Source organism: Canis lupus, chromosome 26 (genome assembly GCF_003254725.2).
Source record: "Canis lupus dingo isolate Sandy chromosome 26, ASM325472v2, whole genome shotgun sequence".
Lineage (NCBI taxonomy): Eukaryota > Metazoa > Chordata > Mammalia > Carnivora > Canidae > Canis > Canis lupus.
The window spans coordinates 18,708,301-18,724,469 of record NC_064268.1 but is presented as its reverse complement, the minus strand read 5'-3'; the positions used below and the strand labels follow the sequence as shown (position 1 = coordinate 18,724,469).

The window sequence follows — 16,169 nt, the reverse complement described above, 5'->3', positions numbered from 1 at the left end:
TGGGTAACCTTGGGCAAGCTCCTTGACCCCTCTGGGCCTCTACTTCCCCATCTGTAAAATGGGGACATAGGGTGATCATCAAAGACCATTTTAGCTCTGACCTGCTAATATCACTTGGCTGTTTCTTTTTTCTGTGTGTTCTTCCTCCAATCTAATGCCATATAAAATCCCCACTAAGCACTAGGCGCTATACTGGTTCCAGTCCCAACACTGGAGGAAGATTACTGAGCATCACCTGCTGCTTTCACATCCCTGCATTATGCCCCAAATTCAGGGGGTACCCTGTACCTGCCAAACTCACCCAGGACTCCCACCTAACACCAGCCCCGTGCCACCCGCTCCAACAGCTGTGGCCACAGCAGGCCTTCCGTCTCCACTCAGGATCATTTTTCCCTCTGATGAAAACAGATGGAGAGACTTGGAAGGAAACACAGCCCAGCCCCTACCCCAGGGCTCATGGCTCTGGGATGGGAGGAGCGCCAGAGCTAATTTCGACACCAGCTGCCTCACTTGGGCTCCAGGTTCCAAGGCCAGCTCCCCGGAGACTTTTCCTGCCTCTCTGCAGGCCATGGGAGCTCAGATTTCATTTCCTTGAGCTCTGGTTGCTCCAAGCCCAGCTCCTCCTTCTGCTGGCACAGCACCATCTCTCTGGCAGCACCTCTCCCTGGAGAGGACTCCACTCAGCTCTTTCTCCAAGGACTTCAGGAGGTGGACAAGGCCCCACTGCTACCCCTGTCCCCCACCCCCACCCCCACCAGCAGACCTCCATCCACGCAGGGATCTAGGACCCATGGCCTCCACTTTATATGTAGACCCAGTTCAGAACTGATGGTGCTCAGAGGACATTTGGGGACAGGAATTGATAAATAATTATAAAAAGTTTAGAAATGTACAAGCTCCTCATCCCAGTAGCACCTTTTCTAGAAATGTCTCTTACAAAAATATTTGCCCTTGTATCATCAGGTATTTATCTGTAACTCAAAAATCCAAGAGGCTTTGGAAACCGAACATGTTTCCTAAGTCTGGAGCCAACACTTGCTTGACAGCAAAACCCCATCCTCACCTCACAGGAGGTTATTTATGGTGCTCATTTTATCCCCCTTAGTGGGAATGTTTATGGGTTTCACTGAAGAATTTCTTAGTAGGTTTGATTATAAGGTGCCACCTGAGCCCCCCCTAGGGGTATCATGTGGTGTGTGCTATATGTACCCTATAACCTATCTCAAATCCAAAACTCCTGAGGCCCAAAAGACGGCTAGCCCCAGGCAGTTTGGATAACGGATGTAGACCTGCACTGGCCAAGAGTAGAGATAACCTAGAAATCTGCTCACGGGGGACTTATAACCATGTTGGTATGCATCCCCACACTGGAATAGCAGTAACAATAGCAAGATCACAGCAAAACTTTCAGACAGGACCCGTCATTACCCGTCATTTTGCAGATTAGAATACCGAGGCTCAGTGAGGACAGGTCACTTTCTCATGGAAGATGACCCTGATGTAGAAAGAATAAGGTGGTGCTGGCAAAGAATAAGGAGATACCGCCAAACTGCACAGTTGATTTTAAAAAAAAAAGGCAAGTTGTCTGACAATAGTGTAAATCCATCACGTATGTGTGTGCACATAATCTATACATATACAATATATGACGTTCGAGAGCAGTTTTATGTGTCAGTTTGGCCAGGCTACACTACCTCGTTATTCAAAACCAAATCTGGCAGCAATATAGGTGCTATTGTGAAGGCATTTGCTTGTTTCATTTTCTCTTTTCTCTATGTATCCATAATGAAATAAGGGCTCTGAGAATAATTTCTTTTGTCTTTTAGTAGTAGAACTCTTTTTTGTTTGTTTGTTGCTCCAAATTTAATCTAATGTGGAATTCCTGTGTTGACCTTTGTTTTTCAAGATGGCTCTCCCCATTTCGCGTCCTTTGGGGAGCCTATCAATCAAGAGACCCTCTCCCTCCCTAGTGCCAGGCTGGCAGGTGTCCCGAGCTCAGCCTGTTTCTATGAAGGTATTTTGTAGATGTCACTGATGTGTCATATGTGATTATGTGATAATCAGTTGATTTTAAGTAAAAGGGATTATCCTACATAGTCCTGACTCAATTAACAGAAAGGCTTCCAGAAGAGAACTGAGGTTTCCCAGAAGAAGAAATTCTACCCATGGACCGCAGTTTCAGCTCCTTCTGGAGAGTTCCAGCCTACTCTTTCCAATGGCCCACTCTAAGGAGTTCAGACTCACCTAGCCAGTCCCCACAATCATATGACCAGTTCCTTGCAATAAAGCTCTTCTTTGTAGATCTCCCACTGGCTGTTTCTCTGGATGAACCCTGGCAGATACTCTGTGTAACCGAACATTTTCTTGCGTAACTCCACTCCTCCCACCAGTGGGTATATCCTGCCTTTGTCTGTTCTCACTACCACCCTGTGTGTGAGGTGGGTACTATCATCAGTCCCACTTTCCAGAGGAGGAAGCTGAGTCTCAGAGACATTAAGCAATTTCCCCAAGCACACACAAAGACACCTATGACTCTCCTCTGCCTGACTTCAACGTGTGTGCTCTTTAACCGCCAATTCACCAGCTCAGAAACATCTCCCTAGACAAAACAGGGAGGAAAAAAGAGGGGTTTTGACTGCCCCCTCCAAGTAGGTGATTTGTAGACAAGCTGAGAACAAGGCAGATGACCAGGGCTTGTATTTCAAGGTGGGGGCAGTAGCTACCTTCATCAACTAGCTTTGTCTCCTGCCTGCCCCGTCCTTCAGTCTCCAAAGAGGGCCACACTAGTGGCCATGTGTCCAAAATTGTAAAACTGACCCCTCTCCCCCAACAGGCAGCAGCAATGCCAAAACAAATGAATTGGCAAAACAAATTGAATTGTTCCACACACCACACAGCACCAGCCACTGATGGATTAATGAAGGGCCAGAAGCCCTTGTATGGGAGAATGAAAGCTGGATAAGAATCCGGGACACCTGGCTTCTAGCCTGATCCAACACAGACTTGTGTGACCTTGGTCATGTCACCAAACCTCTCGGAGGCCAAGATTGGGAGAAAGCAAGAACCAAACACGTTTATCCTATTAATTCTTAAGACGATACCACCTCCATCTCACAAATGAAGAACTGGGCTAGAGGTCACATGACTTGTTCTCTTCATTCAACCAGGAATTGGCAAAGCTGAAATGCAAACCTCAATCCACTGACTCCAGAGCCCAACTTTACAGGGCCCCTTTGCAATTCCATGGGCCCCAGAGGAGCTTCAAGGCAGCAGGAATTCTGGGCATATGTGAGCCAGCTTGGCTCATTTCCCTCTGAGTGGAGGGTTTATTGATCTTATTGCAGCTACAGAGATCTTATTGCAGCTACAGAATGGTCCACAGTTGGGGAATTACTAAACAAGAAAGCACAGCAGCCTCTGATTTATGAGATGCACGAAGTGTACCAGGCAAGCCAATCAACTGGCAGACATTTGCATATTAATAAAACCTCATAAATAATGCAGAATATGACAAGCAGAGTTGATGTTTGCCACGGGACAGCAAGTCCTGGCCCTTCTGAGCAGGGGATCTCAAATTTGAGTGTGGGAATCGCCCATAGAGCTTATTACAATGACACCTTCAGAGTGTCTATTCAGACAACTTAGGGTAACACTCAAAAAGTCACCTTTCAAACCAGTTTCCAGGTGGTGCTGGTGCTGCTGCTGGTCCAAGAACCACATTTTGGGAATCACTATTCTAACTTGCTGCCACTGACCCCACCTTCCCTCTGCATCTGGAAGAGACTGGCCTCCACCTCCCAACCCCGAGATGCCAAGTGGAATCCTAGATCTGCTACCCACTAGCTGAATGACTCCAGGCAAGTTCTTTAAGTCTTTGGTCCTTAGTCTCTTTGTCTGTAAAATGGGACAACAGTACTCACCTCAAGGAGCTTCTGTGAGAAATGAAGAAGAGGTACAGAAAGTGCTGGCTGGCCCAGGGCCTAGAAGGTAATAAGAATTAAAAAAAAAAAAAAAAAAAAAAAAGGACAGCTTTTACAAAGGAAATGTCTGGCCATGACTCAGTATTTTGATTATTATATTACTGTTTTAAGTTTTTTGAGAAAATAATTTTAGACATACAAAACAGTTGCAAAAACAGCACCTACAATTCCTGTGTACTTGGCAGACACCAAGTGCTCAAAACTAATTCAAGGACAGGTCAGCATCATGCACATCTTCATAAGATGTGCTGAGAAGTATATAATGTCATTCCATGATATTTCCCCCAAACGTACAACAATTTGAATCTAATCACAAGAAAACAACAGACAAATCTACACAGAGAGACATTTTATAAAGCAACTGGCCTGAAGTCTTCCAAAATATCAAGGTCATGAAAGACAAGGAAAAAACTGAGAAACTGTACCAGGCTGAAAGAGCCCAAAGAAGCATCAGGAAAGTAATACTATACATAGGGATGCCTGGGTGGCTTTCTTAGTGAAGCACCCAACTCTTGATCTCAGCTCAAGTTTTGATCTCAGGGTTGTGAGTTCAAGCCTCATGTTGGGCTCTGTGCTGGGTGTAGAGCCTACTCCAAAAAAAAAAAAAAGGAAAGTAATACTGTACATATGTGTATATTTACTTATACACGTATAACCTGAGAGAGAAAGCCTATATGGGAAAATATTAACCTTTGGGGATTTTGGATAGAAGAGCATGTGGAATTTGTCACAAAACATAGTGATGACAAGTTGCCATGGACCTGAAGTTACTATAGAGTGAATCCCGAGGTCAAGAAAAGCCAGATGCATGGGAATGCATGGGTAATGCTGAGTGCTGCTCTCATGTCTTTATGGTTCTTTTTTTTTTAAGATCTATTTATTTTAGAAGGAGAGAGAGCAGGGAGGGAGCAGCAGAGGGAGAGGAGAGAGACAATTTACGCAGACTCCCTCCCTGCTGAGCACAGAGCCCAACGTGGGGCTCGATCTCACAACCTTCAGATCATGACCTAAGCTGAAATCAAGAGCTAGAGGCTTAACTGACCAACCCACCCAGGCACCCCTCATGTCTTTATGGTTCTTATACATGGGCTATTGTCTCATGGTATTGTCAGCTCAGCCATATCAGCGACAGCATCTATGCATCTAACACAGCCCCAGGTAGACAGCAAATACTCACTGAAGGCAATTCAATTAAACTGGTATTTATAGAGCAGGTGCTCCCCTGGGTGCTAGGTGAACAATGGTGCTGAGGACAGACACTGCACCCCTGTGTGCCACCCATGGGCTAGAGGGGACATTCTTCAATTGATAACCTATCTCTGATCACTCTGTTTAGACTGTGGTCACTCCAGTAACCAGAGAATTGGAGGGTGGAGTATGTCACTGTTTTCTAAGATTTAAAGGTCCTTTTGATTGGGTGTGTGGAGGAAGAGACATAACACATTGACAGTCGGATAGATGAAAGGCAGAAGTGTATGTTATTACATCACCAAACAGGGAGAGGCCATTATACAGGGCCATGTGGAAATTGCAACCCAGAGGCAGGGTAACAACAAGCTGGAGCTATAGGAGCTTACATGTAGCAAGGAGGGTTGAAGGTAGTTAGTTTCCAGACTCCCTATGGGTTGTCTGATATAAATAATTTTGTGGGCTCTGGGGCATAGAGTCTGTCGCTAGTTGTCTGGTACCTGGTTCTGGCATGATTGGTGCAGGTGCATGGTGACCCCAGGGCATGAAGTCCAATAAGGCAACTGGTTGGAGTGTGAATTTAATTATCTGCTCACAAGGTGAGATGTTACTCTGAGAGTATCACAGAGCCTGAAGGAGTAGCCATGCCCTATCTCCATTCCTTCCTTGCCATGAAGCACTTGCTATGAGTGGATTTCAATCTCTTTCTCTCTCTCTTTCTGTCTGTGCCTCTCTCCCTCCCTCCCTTTCTCTCTCCCGCCTCACTCCAATCAACACCTAATGAACACTTGCCATCAAAAGGAGAAAAAGAAGAAGGAGAGAGAGCAGGGGGGAGCAGCAGCATCTAGGTACTACTCCTTTGAAGAAACACCAAGATATGGTGGCTGAGCCACACCTCCCACTACAAAAACTTAAAGATGGAGGATAGTTCCTCTCCAACTGGCACATACCTACATCAGGACTGAGGCACTTAGCTTGGCTGATCATTCGGCCTTGCCTGGTTTTGAATCTTGGGAGAGAGGCACAACTGTCCCAAGCGGCAGTTGGGTCAAGAGCCCATTGGTTGCATTGTGTATCCACGGTATTTGTCCCATGTGTGCCCCCCCCCCCAACACATCATCTCCATGGCTGATCTTTGGCTGCTTTGTCTCCTTGTCTGGACCTGCAACCTTTCCACCAATTCAGGGAGCAACCCAATGTCCTTCCAATAAATTTTTTTTTCTTGTTTAAGGTAACAAAAGTCAACTTCTGTCTTGCAATCAAGATGCATAGCTTTCCCACACAAAGAGTTGAATTTCTGGAGGTTAAATATATAGGGTAACTCCAGTAAAAGCCATGGAGGAACCCCTCCCTCAGGGTGTTGGGAAGTCCAGGGTGAAGTTTTCTCCACTTTGCCTTTTCTTTTCCCATAGCAACACTTGTTCATGAGCCCCATGAGCCATCTATTTTCCAGCTGTTAATAATTTTTGAAAACCTTTATGATTACTTAATTATGCCAAGCACTATCATAGTTGATCCTCATTATTCATAGATTCTGTATTTGAGAATTTGCCTACTTGTTAAAATGTATTTGTAAAAAAAAAATGTATTTGTAACCCCAAAATCAATATTTGCAGTGCTTCTGTGGGCATGCATGGAGTAGCAAAAAATTTAAGTCACCCAACATGCATGTTCCCAGTTGAGTTGAACAAGGTGACAGTCCGCCTTCTTGTTTCAGTTCTCATGCCATAAACAAGTATCCTTTACACAGTCTGTTTACTGTGACGTTTTTGCATTGTGCTTTTTGTTGGTGTTTTTGCTGTTCTAAATGGCAAAAAGTGTAGTGTTGAAGTGCTGTGCCGGGTGACTCAGTGCAAGAAGGCTGGGATGTACCGCAGGAAGAAAACACATGTGTTAGACAAGCATCATTCAGGTGTGACTTATAGTGTTGTTGGCCATGAGTCCAATGTGAATGAAATCACCAGCACATTAAATAAGGTATCATTAAACAGAAACACACATAAAAGGTTATGTCCTAATTGATTGATGAAAATGTTGTGACCAGGGGCTTGCAGGAACCTAATCCTGTATTTCCCCCAGGAGCAATGGTTCAGTGTCTGAGTGTTCATAATGACTTACAGAACATAACTACTGCGAAGTACATGAGAACATATGTTTGAGAAAACTTGGAATGCACAATTCTGACCTTCCAGAAGAGATTGAGAAATTTGCACACAGTTTAGTGCTTTATAAGACACCAAGGGAAATGTGAAGAGGAAGCCCCAGGCTATAGATCAGCACCATCAAAGAGGAGACTAAGAAGAGCTGAAGCCCCTTGAGTCCCTGGGATATCTGAGCCCCTAAAGAAAGCTCCACCCAGAGGATACATTTGCCACAAACATAAATACAAGGAGCCACTGACATTAGGGGTCTTGATCTGTTTTAAGAGCCGCCTCCAAACCAAATGTCCATCTGTTCTTTATGGTCCCAATGATCCCTAGCATTATCCATACTGCCAGGTTTGTGTCGTGGAGCTCTCTAGGGGGAAGATCATTTCCAATTTTCTCCAGATGCTCCCAACTTTTTCCTCTGCTGCTGTAATACCACACAGATGCCCATTTCCTACCCGCCTGCTATGTCATCTGCTCTAAAACCCCTAGCAATGGAGTCTTCCTGCCAACATCAAGAATTATTTCTGACCCACACCCAAAACACCACATCTTCTTCTAAGCTCTAGTTCATCCAATTTTTGTTGGTTGGATCAGGACTGGGATTAAACATCTGGTTCCACCCATTAATAGCTGTGTGATCTGAATGAAGACATTTACCTTCTCTTGGCCTCCATTCCTCATCTACAAATTGAGATGGCACTAGAGCAGATACTTTATAAAGTCATTGCCAGTCCAGTTCTATAACTTGTCTTTTTCCATAGATCATAGATGTTACTTAAATACTGTTGCAGATGGACTGTAAATATTGCCCTTCTGTCGAGGACAGAAACTTTGAGTAGGGCTGGAAAAAAGAGATAACATGACTGCTGACATATTTCATGCCTTCAAAACATTTCTTTGGCTGATGGATTGGCCCACTACACAGAAAACTGCAAACAACAAGCCCTCTTTAAGTCTGCTAGTTAGGATGTGGAATGCAAAAGAAGAGGGGAATCATCTAGAATACAAAAGTCCTCTTAGCTTGGAAGACATGGATCAGTTTAGAGCTCCTTGAAATGAAGAGAATGCAGGCTAATTCAGTTCAATTAATGCTTAATGTTTTATTTTGTGAGCAAATCACTTGTATCAACTAATAAATGACATAGATCTCCAACTTGAAGTTTTCAAGATCCCAGGATTGATATCACCTTCTGCCAGATTTTGTGACTCAAAAATACCAAATCCCAATAATCCAGGACCAAGCAAAGATTGATGAGTGAATGAGATAGGTCTCATTCCAATTTTGTGATGAGTCCTCTGTTTCCCAGTAACGTATAACCTCCTTGTTTTTGCCTCTTTGATCTCTCAATTCCCATCACACTTCAAAGTAGTATGAAGCCCACCTATATCTAGAGGAGGAGAAGGTCTACGACATGTGGGCAAGCTCTGGAGTCAGACTCCTGATGGGTTTGAGTCCCATCTCTCCTCATCCACTCTGTGGCCTTAGCCATTTTAAGAAACTTTCTAAAGCCTCAGTTTTCTCATCTGTAAAATGAAAATAAGAGAAGTCCTTCTCCCCCTAGGGTGTAGAATGGTGTTTCTCAACTGCACCTGAGTCATTTGGGGATCTTGCTAAACATGAAGATTCTGGTTCAATAAGGCCAGATATATAAGAGTTGTAACTTCTGATATGTAAGAGTTATATCGTAAGAGACTAACCATGCCACAAATAACAACTATAAACTCTGAGAAAAATACAAAGAGCAATTACCTTAGGTGTCTAGAGAGTGGGGGGGGGTGGGGGGGGGAAAGCAGGTAGATTTCAGAGGGAAGTCAAATCTTGGGAAAAGGGTGATAGCCTTGGAGGAGTTTCTCATCTTTGCTACAAGGGCAGGTCAGAGCTGTGGTCCAGTGCAGGGCAGCTAAAACACTCATAGAAATCTTGACAACTTTCCAACCTGAGGAACCAGCAGATACAGCACAAAGCAACCATAGTCATAAGGAAGGATAATCCTAGAATGGAGAAATCAGAGAAGGGGGACTCCAAGTTCTGAGCATAGGCTCAGTCCAAATCTCTAGCTGACCCCTAGACCATGCATGTACAAGAGAAACTGAAAGCAGCCTATAGCTAAATATTAAAGACCTCAACTGAGATTTTTAACTGCTGCCCACACAGGTAAGACAGTTTGTAGTGTAACATGTTTAATTACCTGCTAAAACAAAAACAGCAACACTCTTTGAAGCAGTAATAGAAGTCATAAACTCTATGACAAAACATTCACAATATGCAGGATAAAATCCAAAATGATTCGACATACAGAGAATCAGGAAGATGTGACCCATTTTCAATGAAAGAGACAGTCAATAAAAATCAGCTCTGAGATGACCCACATGTTGAAACTACATGACAAGAATTTGAAGCAATTATTATAAATATATACTCTTGTATAAAGAAAAATCTGCTCATAATGAATGAAGAGATGAAGGATGGGGGAATCTGAGTAGAAATGTAGAAAATATGAGAAAGAACCAAAAGGAAATTTAAAAACTGGAATACATGAAAAAGAGTCAGTGAATTTGAAGATCGATAAATGGAAATTATCCATTTTTTTCTTTTTTAAAAAATATTTTATTTATTTATTTGAGAGGGAGAGAGAGCGCACACATGAGCAGGGGGAGGGAGAAGCAAACTCCCAGCTGAGCAGGGAGCCTGCCATGGGGCTCAATTCCAGGACCCTGGATCATGACCTGAGCCTAAGGCAGACACTTAACCAACTAAGCCGCCCAAGTACCCTAAAATTATCCATTCTTAAAAAGGGGGGTAAGAGACAAAGAAAATGAATAGAGCTTCAGAGGCCTGTGGAACAATATGAAAAGATCTAAAATAAGAGGAACTGGAATCTCAGAAGGAAAAGAGAGATTAAGGCAGAAAAAATATATATAATTTGACAAAATAATGTCCCAAATCTTCCCAAATAGATGATTCAGTAGAGCTATAGAAAGAGCTGAGATTCCCTCTTTCTAACAGAAAATTTCTCCTAGTTGATACTGATGGTCTTCCCTTTGAGTGGACAGGGTCTAAAGCTGCACTATCTAATAGAATGTTCTACGATGATGAGAATATTCTACTTCTTCACTGTCCAATGTGGTAGCCACTAGCCACATGTGGCTATTGAAAACTTGAAATGTGACTAGTGTAATTGCACAACTTAATTTTAATTTTAGTTAATATAATCCTAAATTTAAAAGCCACCTGTGGCTCGGGATCATGCCTGCTTTTCCCCTAACAGCAGGGGCCGGGGCACTGCTTCTCATGGCCCACAAGTCCTTCTACCACCTGGCATAGTTTTTTTTCAGTCTCTTCTACCATTTTCATCTGGTATGTGTTCTGCTTACAATGTTAGCCTCCTTGGAAGGAGCTGGGACCACCCACTATATATACTCCTTGTACTTTAAATGACTCTTTAGCCCTGCTGCTGAAATGGCCTGAGGTTTTTATTCTTTGCTCAAAGATTTGTGAAACATGACCACGCTCAGGCTTTGGGGAGCACTCCAGTTCCATCTCTGCCGTGCTCTTGTCAGGTCTCACACCCACTCAGCCTGCATGCTCATGAGGATCAAGCGTGAATGGATGTGAATGTCTATTAGCTTTGTGGGAGGAGAGAATATCATCATAATCAAGCCATTTCTGTACAACATTGGAGCGACAACTGCTGGGAGTGCCTCTAATTGGCATGTTCCCACTCCAGCTGGAAAGAGTGTAGAAGGAAGGAGGGAATGCAGAGTAGCCATATTACCCTTCCCCTAGAATGAGAATGGGAAGCTACTTTCTGGTTCTAAGTAAGCTGAAAGCAGAGAAGAGCCTGCCGGAGCCCTGGACCAGGCTTCATAAGACTGCCCTGTAAAATCTGTGGGACCTCAGGCAAGTTCCTTCACTTCTATGAGTCTCAATTTCTTTCATGGTCAGTGAAGGTAATAACAATACCTATCACACAGAGATGTTTTGAGGCTTTAAATATGGCAATGGGTGTAGTCCCAAAGAGAAAAGTCAACATGAGCATCCCCGCCATCCTACAGAATGATTTTTAAAGCTCCTTTGATCAGAAATATCTCCCTGTCTCAGTACCTAAAATGTTACCACTAAATGCCCTGGTTTAAGGCTACAGAAGACAATCACCCTCACCGAGGGCCCTAGCCACAGAATTGCCTAGTCTAAGGCTTCTCAAACTTTAAAGCATGCGCAGGTTACCTGGGGATCCTGTTAAAATGCAGATTTGGGTTTACAGGCCTGAGGGGGGGCCAGAGATTCTGAATTTCTGACAATTTCAGATGCTGCTGTTGCACAGACCGTCCTTCAGGGAGAGAGGACTGAGAGATTTTGCTGTGTATCATAAATCCCGTTTCCCCCATGAGGTTATCTTGTTCATAGTGATGCACCAAAGATCTAAATATTCAGATAAAAAATTGGAAATGCTGAATAATATTAATAATAACATCGGCCACAACTAACATTTATTGAGGGCTTATTCTGTACCGGGCATCACGCCAAGTGCTTTATAGTCCCTGGCCGCTTTAATCCTAATGGCATCCTTATAAAGGATGTTCTATTATTAACCTGACTTTATAGACAAAGAAGCTATACCTTGGGGAGTTTAAGACATTTGCCCAAAAGCACACAGCTAGTGAAAGGAAGATCCGGGATTTGAACCCTAGGCTGTCTCAGAGCTCTATATGCAAACACCACTGTGAAGGACTTCCAAAGGACCATGACAAGGCTTTTCCCCTAGAATCTTCATATTACTATGTGCAGGCTACCCAGTAGCCTAAAGTGCTAACCCATAACCTGTCAGGGGTTTCATTCCTGGCTGCACACTAGAATTACTTGAAGAGACTTTTAAACATATCAATGCCCCAAGTCCACCACAGACCAATTAAATTGGAATCTCTCAGGGAGGGACCCCAGATCTCAGTATTTTAAAGCACCCCAAAGCATTTCCAATTCGCAGCCAAGGAAGATCATCATTGGCTTATAGCCTGAGCTCTAACTGCTAAGGGGGAAGGTACAAAGGGCCAAAGGACCCAGCAGAGAAGAAGCCAACATGAGAGAGGTATGATGAGGCCAAAAAAGCAGTTGCCAACCCAGCTTGATTCCAGAAGCCACTCTCCCGGGTTCATCAACATCATCATTGTAAAATCCCAACATCTCTTTATTATCCGTGCATAATGGAGCCTGACGAGGATAAAGATGGGGATGGGGATAATGGAGGGAAGGTGGGAAGAGGCTTGCTATGGGTGCATAATTATTGTCACTAAATGTCTAATGTTAAAAATCCTCTTCCTGCATCTCATCAAGATGTTTAAGAAACAAAAGGAGAGGGGAAGTCCTAGGTGACAGCTGCAGTCATGTTTCCCACGACTGTACCTGGGCAGAAGTCTAGGAAACCAGCACTCCTAGGTGGGGTGCTGAGCATTCAGGGAAGGATTCAAAGGGCCTTAGTTGCAGGAGTGGGAGATGGGACAGAGACCCTTAGAGTCTGTGTATTATAATGTGATCATTCTGCAGATGGGGAGAACCAGCAATCACTATCCAAGCTCCTAAAATAGCTGCCCTAGACCCCCAGGGCATCCTGCCCATCCCCAGGAAGGCCTCTATGGTGGACCTCTCCTGCATTTTGCCCAGCTAGCACCTTTCTTCTTCATCTGCTACAGCATCTTCATTTACTTTTTAAGGTTTTATTTATTTATTTTGAGAGAGAGAGAGAGAGAGTGGGTGGAGGGGAGAGGCAGAGGAAGAGAAAGAATCTCAAGCAGACTCCACAGGTAGCATGGAACCCAACTAGGGCCTTAATCTCATCACCCTGGGATCATGACCTGAACTGAAATTAAGAGCCAGACACTTAACCAACTGAGCCACCCAGGCACCCCTCCATCTTCATTTTGATGCAGGGATCTCTTCCTGCCCCTGCCCCCATCCATAGTCCTTTGGGAGCTGTACATCAAAGTGCTCTATCTTCTTTTGGTTGAGGGTCAGGCATGTGACCCAAGTCTGGACCAGTCAGCTCTCTCCTAGAGATCTGAATCTTAAGCAGAGTGAAGGCACATGGGAAGAAAGTGGAGCTGATAGATCATCACCACCAAGCCCTGGATTGGTTTCTTTTTTTTTTTTTTTTCCTGGATTGGTTTCTAATGCTGCTTGGATCCCCTGAATGCCAAAGCGCACTCTTTCTCTCACATTCTCTTTCTCTAAATATATGTATATTTAGATATAAATATATACATATATGTATATGAGTGTGTGTGCGCTCGAGTGGGGAGAGGAGCATAGGGAGAGGGAGAGGAGCAGACTGCCCACTGAGTGCAGACCCCAATGTGGGGTTCCATCTCATGAGCCTGAGATCATGATCTGAGCCTAAACCAAGTCAGACACTGAACCGACTGAGCCACCCAGGCGCCCCATCAAAGCTCTTTGCATTCCTGGAAACTGTTGCTCACCTATTGCTTAGTTCTATGAGTTCTTCCTATCCATCAGTTTTTGCCCAAGCTGGCCAGGGGCTCAATGATACCGTGTCTAGTATTTCATAAGCCAGACCACTAACAAAGCAACAGAGTAGCCAACAAGGCTTTCCTTCCATTGTCCCAGGACTTTGAACTCATAGCACATGAGGAAAGGAGATTTTACCGACCAGCTCCCTCCCGGCTAGATTAATCCCATAGTCTCTGCCAAGTCATTGTCCAGCTTTCTACTGGGAAGTCCCCTGCCTCCTGATGAGTCTGCTTTCATGGGTTTTGACCAGCTCTGCTGCTTAGCGGCTGTGTGATTTCAGACAAAACACTTAACTCCTCTGAGCCTCAGTGTGTGTGTTATATCATGGTATGTTCTAAATGAGATAATATACGGACGATGCTTTGCACAGTGAGTCACGATTAAAGGCAGTCACCATAACGTGTATGGAAATGAAGTCTACCTAGCCCCAGAGCCACCACTTATTTCATAGAACCAAAGGTCTTTGACAAGGGAAACACCTCTGGTTCTGTATGTTACTAAGAAAACAGGCCCAGAGAACCTCAAGAAATAACCCCACCTCACACAGCAAAGGGCCGTGGTGCAGGGCTTGCATTTCATGGTCTCTTGCCAGCTGGCTGGTCTTTGAGCCACACCTCCAATGTTATCTCTAGGGACTGAAGAAAGTACTGAAAACACCAAGACAGTCAATAGTCAACAAACAGAAAATTGTTTCTTGTGGCAGGAGAAAGAAAAGAAGAAATTACTTGGTCCAATGCTTCCAGATCCCATCTTGAATGTGTCCATCACCCATCACCTTACTGGGTAATTGTACACACAAGTTACTAAGCTACAGCTTAAATTAGATGCTGTGGCCTACATTTGGGAAACAAAATAATTCACTCTGTTAAATTTGGCATTGGGATTCTGCGTTTATAAATCCACCCCAGCATGGGATCCAGGACAAATAAAACTCTATTCCCTGGACAGGTTCAGATGAGGCATCCATTCTTATTAGCAACTCAATTAGCATCACAAGATTTGTGTAGGGGCGCTGAGGCATGTCAGAGATCTCAGACTCAAATGCCAGCAGAGGCCAGGCAAGTAATAGCACTGGATGAGGACTGCCAAGCGGTACTGTGGTGAACCAAAGGGTCCACGTTTCCTCTGGAGGAGGCAACTACTACTTGGCCAATAATTGCCCCTGAGGGGTCTGGGCCTGGGGCTGTCAGTCTCCGCTTCATCCTCTCTTGGCTGTGTAACCTCAGTTTAGTCACCTAACTTTTCTGTGACTCAATTTTCTCATCCACAAAATGGAGATGATTGGAATAGTGTCTACTTCTTCAGGTGATTTTAAAAATTAAAGAGTCAATACATCAGAGTACTTAGCACACTATCTATCCCATAGTAAGAACTCAATAGTGCTGGCTGCTAAGATGAAGTGGATGGTTTTAAACAAGGAATTCTTGTGGCAAACAGTGAGAGCAAGAGTATCCAAGCTATTCTCAATATAGAGAAGCTAACAGTATGGGATAAGAAGAGGTTGACAAATGAATCTCGTTTGGGCTGGAATGCTGGCAATCCGAAAGACTTACATTGGCACTCACTGTCTGATCATAACCTTATTTGACTCTTGCTTATGGCCTTAATTTGTTAAAATTTGGGCAACTAATTAGCTCTTATTGTGTGCAGTGGATTTAGTGAGCAAAATATTTGAGGATGAAGTAGCAAGATTCTTACTGACAGGAAACTTGGGTAATACTGTTCTAAAACCAGAATGTAGATCTAGCTTTGAAATTGAATATACCTAAATTCTTGACTTCATAATGATATTCAAAAGGAAACTCAGTGGTCATGGATGGAAAATACTGATGAACTATCCGTTGTGGAAACAGACAATAAAGAGAAAGAAGTAACCATCTATCCTGCCTCTCCTAAATAAATAAATAAATAAATAGCACCTCAAGCTAGCCAAATAGCAAATGATATTCTGTAGATATATTCCAGATAATAAATCAACATAGAATTAGAATTTCACCCTTTTGCAACTCATATGGAATTAATGTATTTAGGTATTAAGCACCAGTAACTACTACTCTCTCTCTTTCTTTTTCCACACACACACACACACACACACACACAACTGCCATGAAGTAGTCTTACAAAAAGCAATGAACATAAATCTGATAAAGCCTCTAGATCCAACCACCAATGCACAGAGAAAACAGAGAGCAGAAGGATACTTTAAAGAAACCATAAGAGTACAGCAAAATCAAGACTGGGAGAACCCCATAGGAAAAGGAACTGAGTTTCTTTAATAATAAACTGCAAGGCCAAAAAAAAAAAAAAAGTTAAAGCAGAGGGATCCAT

General features: G+C 43.6%; 1 long non-coding RNA gene across 2 annotated transcripts in view; it reads right to left on the bottom strand.

Moving 5' to 3' along the window:
* Window positions 1-16,169, bottom strand: part of LOC112676735 (uncharacterized) — a 64,316-nt gene that overhangs the window by 6,073 nt on the left and 42,074 nt on the right. The window contains exons 4-5 of one of the 2 annotated variants that reach the window (XR_003146689.3): window positions 11,547-11,741; window positions 3,921-3,980 (exon numbers count right to left, since the gene is read on the bottom strand). This is a non-coding gene — a long non-coding RNA (uncharacterized LOC112676735). The remainder of the gene's footprint in view (window positions 1-3,920; window positions 3,981-11,546; window positions 11,742-16,169) is intronic. The other variant, XR_003146688.3, reaches the window with a different exon arrangement.